This window comes from Thermobia domestica, chromosome 1, assembly GCF_964235325.1.
Source record: "Thermobia domestica chromosome 1, izTheDome1.hap1.1, whole genome shotgun sequence".
NCBI lineage: Eukaryota > Metazoa > Arthropoda > Insecta > Zygentoma > Lepismatidae > Thermobia > Thermobia domestica.
The window spans coordinates 123790756-123810403 of record NC_137454.1 but is presented as its reverse complement, the minus strand read 5'-3'; positions in this window follow the sequence as shown (position 1 = coordinate 123810403).

Here is a 19648-nt window from a genome sequence, read left to right as displayed (position 1 = left end):
TGATACTATTACCTCAGCTATCCAAGAGGCCAGTCATTTATATATTCCAACCTCCAAATCTCGTCCATATCAGCCTAAACTTCCGCCGCAATATCTCACGCTGATCCAACGCTCACGCCAGTTTTATCGAGATTATCTTCGCACTCGCAACCCTGAAGCACTCCGTCATCATCACCAACTACAACGCACAGTTCACAATTACATTAAAGCTTATAAACTTCGAAAATGGGTAAACACATGCAATAATCTATCCGAGACTTCTCATCCAACCAAATTTTGGAACCGTTTCAAAGCATTATGTGGCCAATTTACTAGCACACCCTATCCGATTCTCCAAGGCGACACACCTGTTTCCACCAATAGTGATAAGGCAAACGCTTTTGCAGATCACTTGCAAGAGATTTTCACGCCATCATCCGGCAATACTCCAGTCGCTGCAGATAGGCTTAACACGTCCACACCGCATCTACAACCAAACGCCGCCCATCTCTTACCGCCAGACACACCCATATCTAATCCTATTAGCGTTCACGAGATCTCTCAGGTTCTCCACAATAAACGAAATACTGCCCCTGGTCTCAATAATCTTACATACCGCCATATCAAAGAGTGTCCGGCTTTGTTATTACTCCTCCTCGCTAATATTTATACCTTTATCTTGCGCACAGGCCTCTTTCCTTTAACATGGAAAATCTCTAAGACACTCATGTTTCTAAAACCAAACAAACCACCCCAGAACGTTTCATCATATCGTCCTATTCAGCTAACTTCGACTTTCAGTAAGATCCTAGAACGCATCCTGGTCAAGCGCCTACATATCTACCTAAACGATCGCAGCTTAATTCCTATCACACAAGCCGGCTTCAGACCCTCTTTTTCTATCAACGATCAGCTTTTAAGACTCACATCACTTATTACTCACCATTACAATTCTGCAAAACCATCCTGTCTAGTCCTATTTGACTTAGAGAAGGCGTTTGATAAAGTCTGGCACCACGGGCTCATATACAAACTTCTACAGTTTCGACTTTCCATGTGCTACATCCGCCTCATATACAATTTCATTACCAATCGTCTCGCCTACATATCCATTCATGACTGTTTATCGCATCCGATCTTTCTACTTACTGGAGTGCCACAAGGGTCTGCATTATCTCCTTTACTCTACCTCTTGTACGTCGCTGACATGCCCAGACTACCTGATAACGTTCATCTTTTTCAATATGCTGATGACACGGCTTTCCTTGGACTTGGAAACTCTATCCAACAGATCAATACCATTCTCCAGATTGCTATAGATCGTTTCAGTAACTGGTGTAATCACTGGAGACTTACTATTAACGCAACAAAAACACAGGCCATGGTCTTCTTACCTCCACGACGCACTTCCAGAGTACGCAGAAACCCACGTCGCTTATCTCTCCATGTTGATCAAGTGCCACTTCAGGCCAAAAATACAGTAACGTATCTGGGAATTACCTTTGATCGCCATCTTACATGGTCGCAACATCTGAAAACAGTCACTACTAAAGCCTATAATCGCATCAATCTTTTGAAACGTCTTACAGGTACTACCTGGGGTCTGAAGCCACACACAATCCTCAACACCTACAAAGTTTTCCTCCGACCAGTTTTGACATATGGTTTCACTGCCTGGATAGCCGCCCGACCTCAATACTATCATAAACTTTTCATCTTAGAACGCCACGCTTTCCGTATAGCTTATCACATTAAACTCCCTAGCCCTACGGAGGAACTTTACCGCCATATTACTTTTCCAATTCTGAAATTTCACCTCGAAAAACTGCGGCTAACATATATCTCTAAACGCTTTCAAACTCGCCACCCATTACTTCAAGATACAATGCATTATTTAGCAGTTCATCCCACACCTTACACCTACTATTATCCACCACTCTCTCTACTGTTTACATTATATCAATATACGCTTCAACCACCAGACCCAACTTTGCGATTCATATCAGAATACGTAGTTCACGATCATCTACCTCTCATACATCCATCATTCCCCGCACAGTAACAACCTTTGTTTATTAACTTGGGCTCCCTATGTTCTCATCAGTGCCTAGAGCAGCCCCTAGGCTGAAGAATAAGCTCATTTGTCTCTCTAACATCACCTAAAGTGTTGTATTGTGTATTGCACTTCGCCTCATCTTTCATGCTTACTGTCATATTTTGAAATGTTTTGTATTATTATTTCTATTCTTATATATTACGCACATTTTTCAATGCACGTTTTCACGTTATTTCTAATCATTGTGTTTTTGTTTTTTTGTATATTTACCTTTTGTTCTTTTTCACCTCACCAAATGTTAAGGATCAAAGTTCCTTAAGTCACCATGTTACAATCATTTTGACAATTTAAAGTTAATAAATATTTAATGAACCACTTAGCCCAACAACAGTAACCTTAGCCTATCTTATCACTGCACCTCATTCCTAACACAGGGCATAGCATGAAAAAAAGAAAAAAAACATAAATTGCAATGCCAAAGAGAGGGCGTAACCCTCTAATGGCTGGGAGTAGGAACTTATTTTATAAGGATAAAGCAATTAGATGAATAAAAATTTCAATGTTACCCTATTCCCCTACCAAAAAAAAAAACATAAATTGCAGATCTTCAGGTCAATATTCCTATTGAAAAAACAAACAAACAAACAAACAAAAAAAACTTGGTGCTGAATTAACACACAAGTAACACGCTAAAGTGGTAGTCATTTTGTGTTATTTTAACACCTCATAAAATAGGTTACAAACCTCCGAAATTTATATTTTTGGCAATTTTTTCCCATGAAAGAGAATGAGATATGCCTCCAAAACATACCCGGTTCCTATAAAATTTTTAAATTTCGCAATTTCTAAAAATTAATGGGTGTGGTCCTACTTACTCGTCCAAAAATTTAGGGGAAGAGTCAAGGTATAACAGTCAAAATCAAGAAGGATTGAGCTCTATGATGTCGATCTATGATCAGATGGCGTGATATCCCGCAGCAGATCAGAGAAAAGTTTCCTCAAATCTCCCAAATACTATTGAAGCAGTGTATGCTCAAATTGCTTTCGCAAACTGATCTCGATGAATTTTACGTGGGTCGGACCTGCCTCTGAAGTCATGTGCATCAATACAGTATTTTAATAGAAAAACTTACGTTTGGGAACTTACCTTTAATGTAGTAACTTTCATAAGAAAGAAAACATTTTGCTTTCAAACGATAATTGGTTATTTTCTGAAACCTGCTTTGAAAGCAGTATCAATTCCCAAACAAATTGTTTGAAATTACGAATTATCATTTACAATAGTTTTTTCCTTATAAATTCATTCAACAAGTATATATTACTGTAAAATGGTCTTAGGTATAAGCACGAAGATGAGCTACACTAATTTGGGCACACGATATGCATATCTCAATTTCACACTAACTGTATAATAGCCCGCAAAAGTAGATATCATCTCCACATGTTAATTTGCCAATAATTTCCGAATTGTTTCAATAACAGTTTCAATAACCTAAATTAGTGATGGCAAAATATCCCGCAGGCCAGATCTGAATGTCTTTCCTCCAGCCCGCGAAAATAAAAATGAATAAATGTGTGATTTGTTCCTTTTTGAATTCCACGTAGCAAGAAGAATTAAACTGGTATCACAATTTACCTGAATTGAGACTTTGACTTTTAACTGTGAAAATATTTTCTTTAGCCTGTTGGTTAAGTAAGTCTATTCTGCAAGTTAAGGTCCTTAGTACTGAGCAGATTTCAGGAAGGAAAAATGCTAATTTCATGTAGTTAATTTCAAATGATCGTAATTTACCCGAGACACATGAAACGAAAATCAGGATACTTTAAAAAAAAAACATTCAGAAAAAAAATATGGCCGTCCCTTCAGAGGCCATAAAAAATGGAACACATCTAAGAGTACGGTGCTTATTTTTCTTAGCCTACGTGCATTATGAATTGACCAACACTAATTCTTTATTGCAAGAACTTTCTCTATGATCAGCAACATATTTTAATATCATAGGTCAGAATGCCTTCTATCTATAGACGTGTATAAGTGAATATCTGTAATGAAGCCATAATTGTTAAGTTTAGAAGCTTAATTTCCAATTCCATATCATTCAAATCACAAAGAAAAGGAGCTGTTTATCCAACTCCTGTTGTACAGACTTAGTTTCACGGAATACTAATGTTAGGTTTCGGCTATGCGGACACTGTTAAAGCAGCGTTAACAATGCAGTGCTAACGTCAGCCGGTTGCGACAAGGGCTATACCACTGAATTGGTTATATTAACGCTTTAAACGCGAAGTGAGGATGCGCTAAACGAGAATTAAGCGCAAGGGCGCCGATTTCTCTGTAAATTTGGGGGGCCCATTCAGATGCAGAAGGTATATACGTATATGAGGATTTTAAGACAAATTGCATTCAAATTATGTCAAATATTGTATATTCATAAATAGAATAGGGGGGCTTACATGAGCTTTGGGGATGCCCCCCGGCCCTCCAGGATCAGTGCCCTTGGTTAAGCGTAGTCAATACGTCTGGGAACGCCAACAACGTGGCATTGTTGGTAAGGCTTGACTATATGAGCACTTTCAACATGATACATTTCGTATTCACTATTGACAGTAAGTGTACTGTTCTGTACGGTATCTAGGAACATCGGGGTGTTGTTTGCTTTTGGTTGCATTCAGTGTCGGATTTACGCATGCTAAACAAACTATAGCTTAGGGACCCACTCACTTGGGGGCCTAAAAATTTAAAAAATAAAACTCATTGTAATATAATTTTCAAATAACAAGAAAAAGCAAATAAGATAAAACACATAAAACAATGGTGTTAAGTATTGTTATGTACTAGGCATTTATGAAGCAAGTAATAGGACTCTATTTATCAGCCCCACTTGTAATGAGGCCTCTGTTACCCTGTTCCTCTTATAATTTCGACGCCTAGGGCGAAGTAGAATTTAGCGCCCCCTACACTCACCGCCGATTTTTCCTTCCCCGTTTTTTTTCCTTGCACAGAAGAGAAGCAGCTTTTGTTGTTATGCTACGTTGATTTTTTTTATCAATCTTTCTTGGACAGACACTTACAACAGACAAAAGCGATCATTATGTATTCTTTTACAAGTGTTTTCAAGAGGCGTATTTTGGACTTTTTATTAAACTTAACAAAACTACCTTTGGTTGGTATACAGATACACTTGAAGATCAGTTATGGAAACTTACAGTACAACTACTTGCAACGTTTCATATTATTCATGAGAAATGCTTTTACTGTAAAATTTTTGAAATAGGTGACAGTATTAATTTCCAGTAAAATTACAAAGTTTTGTAATTTTATTCTGTATGTGACCATACAAATAGCATTTTAATTTTGATTCTTTTAATATCAGCAATTAAACGGGTTGAATTTGTTAACGTTAGCCTTTCTTTTATTACTCTTAACGGTCGTTGGTGTGATGTTATTGTTTTAAATGTATCGTGGCGGACAGAAGTCTTTGACCAGGTAATAGCGATTGCTTTGAAACAAATGCAGAATATGAAAATTAAATCTGTAATATCTGTAGTTTGGTGTGGAGAAGAAACAAACTTGTGAGCCAAAGGTTTAAGAATAACTCAAGTTACTGATATAAACTACGCCAAAGATCATTGACTTATATCATGTTAAAAGAAATACGAAAGAAGTTTTGAAACGAAGAAAAATAATGTAGAACTTTGTAAGCGGAGGCAAAGAAACCTAACGTAAACACACTAAAGACGAATCACGTATTGATTCTGGTTCAGTGATCAAGGTGCTCGACCAGTAATCTGGAAGTTCTTGGATGGAATCCGCGTCGGGCAAGTATTTTTTTTTTATGTTAGCATTTTTGGTGGCGATTGCTCAGCGATGACAAACCTTTTATTATTTTCAGATTTTGAATAATTACTCGGATGTTTCAATACGTGAACTACCAAATCTCCAGAAATAATGATAGTAATAATAATTACCACGTAGACGATTAAAATTTAGGAGCTTATTATCGCTCAGGTGCTTATTATCGCCATTACAAACAGAAACGTGACATTTGGCAAGAATATTTCGGTTTTGTTTAATGTTGCCCAAGAGAAGAGGAATTTCTCACCTTGTTTCTAAAACAAAACAAACAAAATCGGGACGAGAATTAACATTTTACATTCGAGACGGGACACAGCTAAATCAAATTATCGTCTCGGGTTGGAGATGAGAATCGAGACGAGACGAAAAGTATCGTAAACATTTCTCGTCTTATCACGATTCTCAAAATAGTGTACGTAGATTCTTTAAGTAACAGTTGCTCTGTAGATTGAATCTTATACGCTATTTTGCATTCAGTAGCCCTACTTTCTACATGAAATTTGCTTGGACACTTTTCGTTTAACAATTGGCTAGTTGTAGTGATGTATGCAGAGGGTATGTCCTTGTGGTTCGGACACTTTCTCGAATCTCGACTATTTTGTAACTTTTGCCTAATGTTAGGGGCGATTTTACATATTTTAATAATATCTGTCTTCATACGGAATTTGTCTTCTATATTATTATTATTATATTATTAATGAAGATTTGAGACCTCAATATTACTCCTATTCCAGTGCAAATAAGCATACTGAAGTTGATAGGAAAAGGAAAAGAAATTGATTTGGACCCTGTCTAAGGATGAATTGGCTTAGAAGAGATACTTTGGAAGAATTGGTGATCGGAAGGAAAAGAGGGAAAAAAGAAGATGTCAGCTCCTGGACAATATGACAATCGAAACTTCGTTTGACTTAACAGAAACTAAGCAGGATTTGTGTTTATCACGATACATAGCGACATTCTTTCTTTGGGTAAAAGTCTTTGGATTACGTATGCGTTATTTTGATATTTTAACAAAACATACGTACATATATAAGAAAAGAATAGTTCCTATTTACAAATTTTGGTAGAACGGATATATGGAAGTGTCGGAAATGGCGACCGAAAATATTATTAATACTTCTAGGAAGAGTGGAAGAAGTTAGAAACAATTCCACAATGAAACAATAACGTTTCAGGTACATTTATGACTCATATTAGGCCCTAAGGATGACCCTTTTGTATTATGAATTATGTGCTATAAATGTTACGTTCTCAGACAGTACGAATGAAGGTTGTAGACATGTGACGTTATGTTGTTAGTATTTTCCCTGTTAAGACAGTCGTTTTGACTCTAATTTGTAAGACTCAGAGAAATTGAATATTTTCAGTTATTATACATCGGAAGTGTCAACATTGTAAATAATAAAAATTTCCTTAAGTACCTCAACGGGAATCGAACCCAGTACCCCTAAATTACGAAACGAATGCTCAAGCCACAACCCTAAGACTGCTCTGTTACGTAAGAGTCAAAAGCACTCGTGTATTTAGCAAATTGCACTCGTTTACGATTCCAATGTTTTATTAACGATTAAACACTCTGATTTTGATCAGATAAAATATTATAGCCCAGAGTTCACATTTAAATTTAAAAAATACATATAAACACTCAAGACATGAAGGAGAAAGTGGTCGTAATAGTAATTCGAACTCTAAACTGAAACCTGGTCCCTCAGACCACTTTTGATTTTTTTTTCTGATTCACCGAAAATATCTCCATAGATTGTTTCTATTATACTCGGCTTTACTCGTTTTACAGTTATTTCCAGTAACCTTGAACGACAGGGACACGAACACAGGTACATCGAAGACATTTAAAATTTCAAAGGCTCTGCCACAAGGAATCGAGCCAGGGAACACGGCCACTGAACTATCTGATGGGTGGGATACATGGTTCGTTCCCAAGAGAAGTAAGCTTGAAATGGACAACATCGTTCTTGTGTTTTCCCGGGACACTCCCTTTTCCTCCTACTTTCACATTCCACCAATTCGTCCATCATACTTTACTTGCTTCAATCATGGTCTTCCTCAACCTAACAGGCATAATCGTGGGACATTAAACGTAAAGATTAAACGTAACCCAAACCAATCCGAACCGAAAAACAGTTGTATTTTCTATTCCTCATTAACGTGTTCTCACAAAAATATATAGAGAAATATACATGGGGTATTGTAATTCCTTTCAAAAGTAAAACAGCAGATTCATAATACCTTAACTTGAAACCATTTACACATCTCTGTAACTTTTCCAATATATGTATGGATATTCTGGAAACTGCCAATATAGTGTCTGTTGTCAAACAAAACTGAACCAAATTACGGTTCGGTTTCTGAAATAAAGAGACACATTCTATTTCAATCTTAAACCGAACCCAAACTAGTTAACCGGATTTTGGAACACGTCTAGTGACTGACTAGATTGTAGCCCGCGGGCTCTGCCCGAGCCAATGCAGACCTCTAGTTTGTGTTCTGTTCGTTATCTTTTGATTTTATTTCTAGCAAGATTCTGTGAATAACACTAGTTAACAAAGGTTTTGTTACATAAAAGGAAATACCTGTTCTTAAAGGAACTTTTTGCGCTGAATTCGAATATGCACTCGGTTTTTCTCCATCACGTACGATTTTCCCGTAACAGAGGGATTTTCGGGAAAATCCCTCAAAAATTTCCCTTTTCGTTTATTTTACACCCCAAGATTTTGTCCTCTTGCATATACTAACATAGAAATTATACCTAAGTATACTTTGATTAATATTTAACAAACCCTCCAAGTTTCGTAATAATCGCTTTATTCTTTCTAGAGAAATAAATATGTTTGTATGTATACTGTGTGTACTGTTTATTGCACCTTATAGTAATGCTTTCAGATCTCTTAAGTTGAGGTAAAACGTTTTGCTTTATTACCACAAACACATATATAAAATATAATACAATATAATTTACAAGTGTGACAATTTACAATAAACAATAATACAAATGTACCAAAAGGTCATGAAAAGACAATCAAAACTATCACAATATATGAAACTTCCATTGGGTTACAAAAACGTACACTACTTCCTTCTTTTGTAAGAAATGTTGCATTCTCTAACAAGACCCCAACAATAGTCCCCCATCATTGAAGGATCCCATCGTCCCTGGTATCTTTTCTCCATTGCCATTATATCTTGGTGGAATCTTTCCCCCTGTTCGTCGCTGAGAGCACCTAGGTTAGCAGGAAAGAAGCTGAGGTGGGAGTGCAAAAAGTGGATTTTTAAAGACATCCTACAACCCAACTCTTTGTATTTCTGTATCATGTCCTGTACGATTTCTATGTAACTCTCAGCTTTGTTATTGCCCAGAAAGTTGCGCACAACACACTTAAATGCTGTCCAGGCAGCTAGCTCAGCACTGTTTACCTTGCTGTCAAAGCTATCATCAAGCATTAATTTCCTAATTTGGGGGCCAATAAACACTCCCGCTGAAATCTTAGCATCACTCAGGTTAGGGAACTTATCTCGCAAATACTTGAAACTTTCACCAGATGTGTCCATGGCTTTGACAAAGTTTTTCATAAGTCCTAACTTGATATGAAGTGGCGGTAGTAATATCTTATTAGGATCTACCAAAGGAGCGTATTTGACGTTGCATTCTCCAGGTACGTAATTCACTCTAGGTTCCCATTCCTTCACTTCATAATGTTTGTCATCAGCTCGGCTATCCCATAAACATAAAAAACATTGGTACTTCGTGTAACCGCACTGCAGTCCTAATAAAATACCAACTACCTTGAGATCACAACATATTTGCCAACAATGGTCCTTGTAATTTATAAGATTTAGCAAAGTTGACATGGTGTCATAGGATTCCTTAATCTTCACTGAGTGCGCAAGTGGTATAGAAGGTTTTTTTATTTCCATTATGTAAAAGGACAGCTTTAAGGCTGACCTTTGACGCGTCGATAAATAACCTCCATTCTTCTGGAACGTAAGGAATTCCTAGCTCCGCCATCAACCCATTTATATCCGTACATACGCACACATTATCTTGCATTGAGACATAGCTTGAAAATTGAACATGCCTTTTCCTGTACACTGATATGTTCGTTTCTGCATCCAATAAGTTCCACTGCTGAAGCCTTGATCCCAGAAGTTCCGCCTCTTGTTTTGTCAGGTGCAAATCACGGACTAGGTCAGGACAAAACGAAAAAACTTGGAGAATTGTATATATATGTATTAAGATATACATATATTGTACGTTAAAAAAATATACGTTGGAAGTACATTCTATTTTTATACACGTTTCTAATTTACAGAGAGCAATACAAGTGTGTTGTTGACTATTGTAAATATTCATTTTTATGTCTGTGTTTGTAGTAATAAAGCAAATCGTTTTTACCCCAACTCAGGAGATCTGAAAGCATTACTATCAGGTGCAATAAACAGTGCACACAGTATACATACAAATATATTTATTTCTCTAGAAAGAACAAAGCGATTTTTACGAAACTTTTAGGGTTTATTAAATATAAATCAAGGTATACTTAGGTATAATGTCTATGTTACTATATGTAAGGGGACAGGAGCTAGGGGAATAAAATATCTGAAAAAGGGAAATTTTTGAGGGAATTTCCCGAAAATCCCTCTGTTACGGGAAAACTGTACGTGATGGAGAGAAACCGAGTGCATATTCGAATTCAGCGCAAAAAGTTCCTTTAAGATCAGGTGATTTTTCTCATGTAACAAACAAAAAGTTTAAATTTGTTGACTAGTGTAATTAATCTGAGATGTATTAGGAGTTCGATTTGCGGTTGAAACTTTAGTATATTATGAGTTTCACAGGATTACAATAAATGTGGCGTTCAGAGCACAAACGAATCAATTCCAATTTCCAATGTTGTGACACGAAGAGACATGTCAGTAAAGTTACTACGATAATATTCTTAATTACATGAAAATGCTAACATTGTTCTTTTACATCTACAATATCTGGACATGAATCTTTTAAGCTATGAGAGGAGCTTCAAGTAGAGATCTTCAAGATGAAATATGTGAAAAAAGACCAAAAGACGACTTGACTATCTTGTGCTCTCAGCATTATACACATAATGAAGAAACTTGTTGGGGCAATTGTGGCCTCTGACGAAAATATGTGGTAGCATTGAAAGAATCCTACGAACAAACCTAGTACGTTCGCCCAGAGCTGAATAACTAATACCTAAATTCACTGTTGTACAGCGAGTTACCCTTTGTAGCTGGTAAAAGGACAAATTATATCTTGGCAATTAATTCCAAATGACCAAATAACTATTGTTATTGTGTATTATGACAACTGATTGCAAATACAGAGCAAAATCCTAAACATACGTCGACACGGCTTTATAAGCCATTTCTGTAGTGTATTTGCATAACAACAAAACACAATATCACACATTTGGCCAAAAAAAAAATGTCATTCAAATTTTGTAATTTTATCTATATATAAAAATGTGTATATACGTTTGTATGTTTCAGCATAGCTCTGGAACGCCTGGAGCAATTTTACCCAAACTTGGTACAAGCGGGAATTACAATCTAAAAAAAAAAGAAAGAAAAAGAAAAGAAAAAAATACTGTGAGATGAGACACTCCTAACACACCCATATAGATGGGGAGAAAAAGTTTACGTTTAACAGCAGCCCCTGACATATCAGGCAACACTCCGTAATTTTAAATAATGTTGGCTATCTATACAACAGGGGCATTTATTCATTGACATGCGTATCCTACGGGAAAAAGGGGTTCAAATGCTTTCCATGAATCTATTCTCCCTGTGCAATGAATGGATATTTCAAACAAGAGAAACGCTAAATGTGTTGATCGTCGTTATTTATTCTAGGCAGTTCTTGATTTTCAAATATCTTGAATAAATATTATTATTCCGGTGCAGAGAGCGAACATTGTACTTAGTATAAAATATTCATTACACGACACTTCACACGATGTTCCATATGATTTTATTACTTCCTTGCATCTCCATATCATTCTTAATTTGTGGAAGCCCGCTGCGAATGAGGAATTATGTGACAAAGATAATGTCGATTATTTCTATCCCTTTCAAAACTTGCAATCGTACGTCCGTGAAACAGAATGTTTTCCTTCTTTAGCGCTATATCTTAGTGGTCAGTAAATATTTTTCCTCCGTCTTTCGGTGATGCAAGAGACTGATTTCCATCTAAACCTCCTGTGTTAAAATTTAGTTAATAGTCTAATCTTAATAAATAAAAGTCCACAACAGCATAAAGAATGAAATTAAATAAATACATTTAATTTTATTGTTACTTCGAACTTCTTTCAAGTAGCCAAAAATGTCAACGTTTCCACATAGCGCTCAATAGTAACCTACACCTGCGATGTTATTGCATTTTAATAATAATAATAATTTGTCTAGCTGAAACAAAGGAGTAGGTAAATGTGGTACGAAAATCTATAACACAAATTATGATTGATTTGAACGCTTCAGTCTGTTAATTATTAATACACTTTATCGGCATTCCTCTCACTGCTCAAGGGCAAGTGACCCAACTACCGCACTAGTTGCTACTTAGTTTGCGATATACAAAAAGTTCTTTACAAATTTTATGTGACATTATAGAGAAAGAAATTAGTGTTGTAAGCGAGTTGCGTGTTTTACTTGCAGCTCTTTTCAGGAAGATTAGAATTAAATTTAACAATATTGTAAAGAATGAAAAATAATTTTAAGAAAATAATCGTCTCTTCGAAACGGTTATCAATATTATATATAGTGATGTGAGGTGGAAAATTTTCCGCGGAAAGTTTTCTATTTCAGAAAATTTTCCGGAAAATTTTCCGCTATATTTTTCCGGAAAATTTTCCGTTCCAAAAAACTATCAGTAATCAAGTAACAATTCCTCAGCAATCATAAAATTGGTTGAATTCATGTACAGAAATGTTAAAAAGTGAAAGATCGTTTAAAGAATCTGAAAATTTTCATGGCTCAGACAATTTTCAGTACTATTTAGGAACAAGTTAAACAATTTTTCATGAATCGAAATATTTTCTGTCTTGTATGGAAAAATTGAAGAACTTTTTGTGAGTCGGAAAATTTTCATCATTTTGAAGAAAAAAGTAAAACAAATTTTTGTGAATCGGAAACTTTTATTGCTCTGTAGAAGCAAAAGAGAGGAATTTTTATGAATCGGAAAATTTTCATCACGATGTAGAAACAAATGAAAACTTTTCATAATCCAGACAATTTTGGATATTATGTATAGTTATGTTTGGTGGAAAATTTTCCACTATATTTAACTGCTCATTCAGCTACAAAATTGAATTTCTGTAGAGGAAAGTTAGTCAGCAACAAATTATAATTTTCCAATTAGTTTTCGGGAACCGGAAAATTTTCTAATATTTCAAGTTGGGAAGTAAAATTTTACACAGTGTTTCTCTCTCTCTCTTCATCTGCGAGCTCCTTCGTTGCTAAGCGCTTAGCAATACGCACCTTTGACATGGAAGACCTGGCTTCGATTCCCAGCGGATGCTCATGTAGTTCGGATTCCACGTTAATCAGTTGGTCTCGTCTTATATAGTCTCGCTGCTGAAAGGGACGTTAAACTCAAAATCAACTCAATTCAACTCCTCTCTCTCTCTCTCTCTCTGTGTGTATGTGTGTGTGTGTGTGTGTGTTTGTGTGTGTGCAAAGTGCAGAGAACACACATTGAGTTCGTAGAGTACAAATATCCCATTCTATTATTTAAAATTTCAATCTATTAAAAGTCATGCTTATTTCCGATTCATAAAAAAAACATACTCCACTTATTCCTATATCGTTGTTTAGCCGTAAAAGTTATTGGTAATAAATATTGTCTTAAAAAGTTTCATGAAGTGAAAATCTAACGATTCTTCATTTCAAGAATGTTTCAAAAACTTCAATGCGTTCTTCCCTCAGAATCCACCTTTGATCTTACAATATTAGATTTCGACAGTTTAATACGCATAAGACGGTTTTCTCATAGCTTTACTACTTTTATAGATTTACATACTGCAACATTTATAAATAAGTAGATATAATATAAAGTTCATACTGTAAATTTTTGACTACCCAAAATTCAAGTTTAAGTAACTCATGAAAGCAAATACTGACCATTTTCTGGAAATAAACATTTATTTATTTAATCCAATGTTCTCGGGATTGCTGCCAGAGTGAGTGTTGCTGTGCTGAGCTTTCGTTACCATACAGCGGCAACATCTTCAGAGCTATCAGAGCTATTAGCTCTGAAGATGTTGCCGCTGTATGGTAACGAAAGCTCAGCACACCAACACTCACTCTGGCAGCAATCCCGAGAACATTGGATTAATAGTAGACGCCAGCAAAGCTTCAAGATCATATTTATTTATTTATTCATATATTCATTCAGAAGAGAAAGTGAAATATAACTAATATGGAAGCTGATTTGTGTAGTTGTTCTTCCAATAAAATAATAAAAGAAACATAAAAAGCAGCACAATTAGCGCTACGTTCTAAAAGCATGTTCCCTGCACTTTACACACACACACACACAGAGAGAGAGAGAGAGAGAGAGAGTATATTTTTACTTCCCAACTTGAAATATTAGAAAATTTTCTGGTTACCGAAAGCTAATTGGAAAATGATAATTTGTTGCTGTTTAACTCTCCTCTACAGGAATTGAATTTTATAGCTGAGTGTGCTGTTAAATATAGTAGAAAATTTTCCACCAAACATAACTATACATAATATCCAAAATTGTCCGGATTATGAAAAGTTTTTTCATTTGTTTCTACATTGTGATGAAAATTTTCTGATTCATAAAAATTCCTTTCATTTGCATCTACAGAGCAATAAAACTTTCCGATTCACAAAAAGTTGTTTTCCTTTTTGCTTTAACATGATGAAAATTTTCCGACTCATAAAAAGTTCTTCAATTTTTCCATACAAGACAGAAAATATTTCGATTCATGAAAAATTGTTTCATTTGTTCCTACATGATACTGAAAATTGTCTGAGCCATGAAAATTTTCAGATTCTTTAAACGATCTTTCACTTTTTAACATTTCTATACATAATTTCAATCAATTTTATGAATACTGAGGAACTGTTACTTGATCACTATTTGTTAAGAACGGAAAATTTTCCGGAAAAATACAGAAGAAAATTTTCCACCTCACATCACGACTAAACAACGATGTAGGAATAAGTGGAGTATGTTTTTGAGTCGGAAAATTTTCCGTTTCAAAATTTTCCGGAAAATTTTCGTCTGTACAGGATAGACAATTTTTCGATTCATGAAAACTTGTTTCACTTGTTCCTACATAGTACTGAAAATTGTCTGAGCCATGAAAATTTTCAGATTCTTTAAACGATCTTTCAATTTTTAACATTTCTATATATGAATTCAATCAATTTTATGAATACTGAGGAATTGTTACTTGATCACTGATATTTGTTAAGAACGGAAAATTTTCCGGAAAAATACAGAAGAAAATTTTCCACCTCACATCACGACTAAACAATGATGTAGGAATAGAATAAGTGGATTATGTTTTTTGAATCGGAAAATTTTCCGGAAAATTTTCTGGAAAATTTTCCGATAAATTTTCCGTCTCAAAATTTTCCGGAAAATTTTCATCACTGATTATATAGCGCAGTGAAAATTAATTTTAAATTTTCAAACCAAATACTTTCTTGACACGATGTAAAAAGCACTGAATTAAATTATTACAAACTATTAAAAAGTTTAATATATTCTACAATGCACAAGACGATGTTCTAACGAAGATGACAAAATGATCCAATTGGTCCTATGATTGATCCTATTTTAATTATTTATTTTGAAAGAATTATTTTCGAAAGCAAATAACTCATTAATATTTACTGTCATAAATCAAACCAATTTTATTTTTAATCAATTAGGATCCATATGGGTTGATCTCAAGTAGAGAAATCACCATTTCACTCATTTCTCATCATCACCGTCTGCTTTAGCCTAACCGGCATAACCGTGGGACATAAAACTTAAAGATTTCATTTTCATTGCAAGTAGAGAAATGAAAGTAAATCTTTAGTTAATCGTCCCACTGTTATGTCTTGTACTTTAAACAATTTAGCTGTAACTAATTGATTATGTAAGAACTGATGGAATAAAGAGTGTCTAAGGAAACGGAAGAACACTATGGAATCGTTGCTCAGAATAACTCTATTTACCCAAGAGTTGAACCAAGGATTTTTTCACTCACAAAGTGAATAATACTTCACTACCAAGTTAACAAGTCTACGAAAAATATTGGGCAGCCAATTTTAAAGAATACCCCAGATTTATACTGATTATTTTTTTTAAATTCTATTAGCTGGTTGAAAATTAATATATATATATATATTATAAAATCATGAAATTCAAGACATACAATTAGGATTACAATATTGTGAAATGCCAAAATGCGGACACACTTTTACCTGCTAATTTGTTATATAAACATTAACTTACGACACAGGAGTGATGAGCTTTACTTTTTACCTTCAAGTTTACTTCTAAAACATATAAAAATATATTGAAACGTACACAAAATCATTAAACAAACTAGTAACACAGCATCAGGTTAATATTGCCTATTTATATTTTTTAGCAGATCTGCTTTTTTCATCTTTTTTTTTCTAAAATTCCTTGTTTGAACACAAATAGCAAAATATGTCTTCAAATGTGAAATTTTAAAAATTGAATTGGCAACACACTTGAACTTTGGAAATGCGGATGCGTAAGGAAATTTGGAAAAAATGCATACAGGCGGTAATTTTTGCCTTTCAAAATGTGAGCGTATCCATATAAATACTGAAGTATGGTAACTTTACACACAATGAACATACGTTATTGATGCAACTTATGTCCTCTGTGTGGTTACCACTTTGTGAAAACTAGAGATGCAAGGGCTCGGAAAAAAACCGGCTTTTTTGAAAAAAAAACTCGGTTTTTTCTGCTTCGCTTTTTTGCTTGGGAAATTTTGGGCTTTTTTCAAAATTCTGCTTTAAATTGATAAAGCAGACTTTGTTTCGCTTCTCTATAACACAAAAAGTCATTGAATTAGTGGTTGATGCCGATAATAATATAAAACCTCGAAAATAAACCGTGAATTTCGAAAAGATATTTTAAACAATTTTACTTCAGCATTTTTACATTATGAATTCCAAAGGATTAACCAATGTATATAATAAAAAAAATTAACCTCCTATATACAAAAGTAAGCAGAGTTGGCAAGAACCATGGTTGTTTCTGAAAATTCCAAAAACCCGTTTTGGGGGGGGGCAGTTTAAACCAGGCTTTTTTGGGGTTTAAACCAGGTTTTTTGATTTAGATATTTTGCTTTATGTATTTATATTACATATTGACAGAAATAAGTTTGTTTCGCCTTGGTGTTAATATGCAATAACGGGGTTATGCTGGAAGAGGTTCCATAAGCTTAAAGAAGTCCGGTCAGTAAATTTCTTAAATTGAGAAACTCCCGCCCTAGCCATCGGGAAAATCCCGTCATTCTTTTAAATGTAAAACAATAACGGGAAAATCCTGTTATTGCTTTCCATGTAAAATTTAAAGGTCAACGTATTATAATCAGTACGCTAAAACTGAGGTATTAAATTACAAATTTAGTATGTAGATATCATTGAAAGTCCAATCCAAGCTAATGTTGGAAGCTACGTAGGCAATTGATAATTTTACCAATTTCAATCAATATATTTAAGCAACCTTGGCTTCTTTATAAAACAACAGGCATGCAGAAATATATAATTTGGTTTCGTTTCGTATGTTTAGGCTTAAATCCTTACGTAATACCGAGGTTATCAAGGAGAAGACTTTCGCTTAAAGTGACATCCGAACCGCTACTTGGTTTACACATGGAAGAAGGGTTGTATTTCGACCGAGAATTGAACATGGGATACCTTGATTAAAAGGTGAAAAGTAAATAAGACTAATGCAGATGGTTTGACATGTGGAAACATCACCATGAAGTTCACACGATTCGCATTTTTGTTCTTTTTATTTTTTTAGTTTAAACCAGTTATTAAAAAAAAAACAGCTGGTGTAAACGAGGCAACCCTAAAAGTAAAAACTTCTTTTAAAAAAATATACAAATAACTAGCAAAATTGTATGTAGTATTTTTACTGCAGAATATTCCATACCCTCTTTTTGAAACAAAATAAAATTAAAATAAAACATAAGAGAAATTCTTAGATTTATATGATACAATTAAAGGCTGCACATCTGGAACTTTTGGTTCTGTATATTCTTGAAATTGTACAGTCAAGTTTTTTGTAACCACCATCAAGGGCGCCCATCAGGAAGGGGGCAAGGAGGAGCTTGCCCGCCTAGAGGAAAATGTACTTCAGAATATTGAAAATCCAATAGAATTTTTACATTAGTTACAGCAAAATTTGAAACTATTTTTCAAACGTCGCTTATAATTGCCCCTCCTTGGAAACCACAACATGGGCGCCCTTGACCACATCACGATTTACCCAGTCCTCAAGTTTTCTGATTTTTTAACAAGAGGGATTCAACATATCATTAGGGAACTCCCCCCTCCCCCCCAAGAAAAGGACTACGGAATATATTTAAGTTAAGCTAAATACAACTGCACAACAAACATGACTGAGTGGTTGGCTTTTGCGCTTCTATCGGGAAGTCCGGGATTCAACCCAGCATTCGACCATTCTGACAAAGCCTTCCTTCATTCCATCTGTGAATGTAGAAATAGTGCGTGTGCTGGCCGACTAGGAGTGTAGGAGTTGGCCGACTTCCTTTCTTATTGTTTTTAAATCGTTATTATTACTAATTACCAGTAGTGACGGTTTTGCGAAGGTTAGGGGATCGGTCTTTCGGACTGAAGCCTGTTCCCCAAAGTTGCGGAATGTCTAAAACGAACGAAATATCTATTAGTTATGCCTTTACTCATAAACTTTAAGCTCCCGTCAAATAAAAATTACGAATGTTTAGAAAAACTAAACATTAGTAGTAAGAAAACCCCTCCCAAAACACTTTTTTAAATTCGTCACTGATTCTCAGTATAAAATGATCTTCAAGGTTGTATCCGGAAGATTATTGCTAAACATATAAACGAAACGAAATATTAGTTATGCCTGTACTCATAAACTTCAAGCACCTTCCAAATAAAATTAGGACTTTTTAGAAAACGAAACAATCAGAGAAACCCCTCCCAAAGTACTCTTCTAAATTCGCTACTGATTATTTGTATAAATTGGTATTCAAGGATGTATCTGGAAAATTATTGCTAAATCATTGCACAACTACAGTATAACAGAAATGTGGAAGTACGGTTTGACGGACATATTTAAAAACGTATACTTTGACGGATATATAGAAAAACGTAGTTTAACTTTTGTGCTAGAAGCTAGAATACTAAGCTCTTAGAAATGAAACACGGATGACAAACTAAAATGATCTAGAAAAAAAAATATCGATAACTCAAAAGTTAAAATAAAGTTAAATAGCCTGTAAAATTGTCCTCAAATACTACATTCTTCATGTTAGCTTTAATTCGTAAAATATGTGCTCCATCCATCTTGATGGTGAATTACACAGCTAAATATGGCATTTAGGTCGTGGAATTCTTATCTAACTATAGAATATATTATAAAAAAGCTATTTGGATAGAAAAATCATGAAAATGAAAAAAGCCAAAATTTCCAAAATTCTCGTTTTTTTCCCAAAAAAGCCGGC